Consider the following 3338-nt stretch of genomic DNA (forward strand, 5'->3'; position numbering starts at 1 on the left):
AGAAGTGCTTTTCACTGTCTCATTAACTCTCCCTCCTCTTACCTGTAAACGTCAAATTTCTTACCGAAACCTTAAAAATATCTGTCCCTATTCCATCAACACTAGATAGTCTTGTTGACAACTACAACTCAGTCCTTCATTCAGCACTTGATAAAACAGCTCCTTTAAAACATAAGGAGGTTTCCTTGAAGCGTTCAGCTCCATGGTATAATTCAGAGCTACGATCTATGAAGCAACTGGCTGACGCCTTGAGAGAATGTCACGTAAGACTGGCCTCACTGTTCACATCCAGGCTTTCTCTGACCATCAAAGGGCTTACAGGGATGCACTTACTGCAGCCAAGAACACACATCATGGCAGAATAATAGAAAGTGGCTATGAAAACCCAAGGGTTTTGTTCTCTGTAGTTAATAAATTACTTCAACCTGCATCTGGCCCAATTACCTCCTCTACTGAAGTTTGTGAAAAATTCCTCCACTTTTTCTGCAATAAAATTAAAGATCTAAATAATTCAACTAACATAAATCCATCATCCATTTATTTCCTTCCCTGTCTTTCCACTCCATCCAGCTCCTTTTCTAAATTTTCACCAGTCACATTGGCATTTGTTAATAACCTACTTTGTAAGATGAGGCCAGCTACATGTGTACTGGACCCCATTCCCACCACATTTCTTAAATCCTGCCTTCATGCCATAACCCCGACTGTTATGACAATAATTAATACATCCCTTGACACTGGGTTTGTGCCGCTCACTTTTAAAATCGCTTCTGTAACAGCCATGTTAAAAAAAGTCTGGTCTTGATGGTGACGATCTTAACAATTTTCGGCCTATTTCCCACTTATCTTTTCTGTCAAAAGTTCTTGAGCGTGTTGTAGCCTCCCAGCTCACCAATTACTTAACCTCTAATAATTTGATGGAACCCTTTCAGTCTTGTTTCAGGGTGCAGCACAGCTGTGAAACTGCTCTTCTTCGGGTAACCAATGATTTGCTTATGGCAGCAGACTCTGGACAAACCAGCATATTAATTCTGTTAGACCTCAGTGCAGCATTTGACACTGTCAGACATGACATTCTACTGTCCAGAATGGAGAACATGCTGGGTATTTCTGGCACTGCCCTCCAGTGGTTCAAGTCCTATCTGACTGATAGGCAATAGTTTGTTAGTCTTGGCAACAGCAGATCCAGCTCAGTGCCAGTCACACAAGGAGCTCCTCAGGGCCCTGTCCTCGGCCCTCTTCTCTTCTTTATTTATATGCTTCCCCTTAACCCAGTCCATAGCTACGAATAATATGGCTATCATTTTTATGCTGATGATACTCAACTCTACTTCAATGTCAAAAGTGCAACTTCATCAGAGTTTTCTCCGCTCACAACTTGCCTCAGTGAAATTAAAACCTGGATGGAGCAGAACTCTTTAAAATTAAATTGCAACAAAACTGAACTCCTGTAAATTGGAACTAAAGCGCTACATAAGAAAATGAGCTCCTTTACAGTCACGCTTGATGGTGATCTCATCAGACCTTCTTCTGATGCAAGGAATCTTGGTGTCATTTTTGATTCCTCCCTTTCATATTCCGCCCACATAAACCACATTAAGAAACTTTCTTACATTCACCTCCAGAACATATCCCGTGTTCGCTCATTCCTCTCCTTTTCTAATGCTGAGAAACTTGTCCATGCTTTTATCACATCCTGCATCGATTATTGTAACTCGCTGCTGGCAGGTGCCCCTTCTAATCTTCTATCACAGCTCCAGTTGATTCAAAACTCTGCTGCAAGAGTCCTTACTTGAACCAGCAACAGTGATCACATCACACCCATCCTGCGTACAAGATTGAATATAAAATTCTGTTAATGACCTACACAGCTTTAAACGGCCTCACACTGGACTACGTCAGTGACCTTCTCCATCACTCTGCTGCTGTTCGCCTACTAAGGTCCTCTGATTCTGGTAATCTTGTTGTGCCTCACACTAACCTGCACTCTATGGGTGACAGGGCCTTCAGCTCCATAGCACCCAGATTTTGGAATGACATCCCAAAATTAATGAAATCAGCTGACTTCATTCATTCTTCTAAAAAGAAATTTAAAACTCCTCTATTTAGGAAGCTGTGACGATGCGGGTTCTGCTCCATGCTCCCATCCGCTGTTCAGGAGCCCTTGAACCCTACACCGTCGATAGTTATAACCGACATGAGCTAGACAGTGAGGCAACAATAGCAAGGGGATGGTACAAATGTGCAAAGGTGCTTTTATTTTAAAACAATCAAAACACAAAGTGCATTGTCCAAATAGTGCAGTGATTCACAAATCCAATAAATAAATAATCCAATAAAACAAAGCGTGGAGGTAAATCAATAGAAAAACAATCCTTTAAAAATTGAAGTTAAAACGTTGCTGGAAGTAGTCCTTTAAAACATTAAAACAATGAAAAGCCCAGTGCTTCTTTTATATTCTCCTACTCCGAGCATTCCAGCATCTCCGTCTTTCGTTCTCTTTCGTCTTTTTTCCATCTCCCCTTCTACCCGACTCGCGCTTCTATATATGCCGAGAGGGCATAGCAGCTATAGCACATTAGCATCCCCTGGAACAATCACGGATGTGGGCAGTCTCTCACCTGTGCACTTGGGTGAGAAACGCCCAGATCGCCCTGAGACCCGCTTTAGTCACAACTAACACGCCCCCTCGCTAAGCCGCGAACGCGGTGATTATTTAAAAAACTGGCCTTTGCTGAGAGAGCTGTGGACCCACAACACCACAGAAGCCTTTTAACTTAACTTAACATTTTGCCCTTTCTTTCAGTTTACCTCTCTGTCCAGGTGCTCAGGATCATTTGTGTGTCTGTTATATCACACATTAGGTTTTTCTTTTAGTATTGAATTTAGTATTTTACTCTGGTTTATTGTTCTTTATTCTATTTAATGCTTTCTTATCTGTTTCATTGTTCTATTCAGGAAAACATTTGTATCCAATGTTACATATATCCTGTCGTTTTTTCTAAGACTCTGTGAAGCGCCTTGAGCATGGGAAAGGCGCTATATAAATAAAATGTATTATTATTATTATGAAGACACAGAAAACGGTATAGAAACTGATTAACATAAATGGAAACCAACAATATCTGTACCTTAACTAATTGGTGACACCGGAGGAGAGGAAAACAAAAACTCCAGTCAGCGGCGTCTCTGGAGAAGATAAACCTCTGCAGGGTCCATAGTCAATTTTATAAGATAGAAAGTCAAAGCCAAAGGCAGATACAGCCAGAGTTCTGGACACTGAGGCCAACTGGCCTCCTGCCCTCTCCTATGCATTCTATAGTAGAGTTTGTGCAGGG

Source organism: Erpetoichthys calabaricus, chromosome 16 (assembly GCF_900747795.2).
Source record: "Erpetoichthys calabaricus chromosome 16, fErpCal1.3, whole genome shotgun sequence".
Taxonomy (NCBI): domain Eukaryota; kingdom Metazoa; phylum Chordata; class Cladistia; order Polypteriformes; family Polypteridae; genus Erpetoichthys; species Erpetoichthys calabaricus.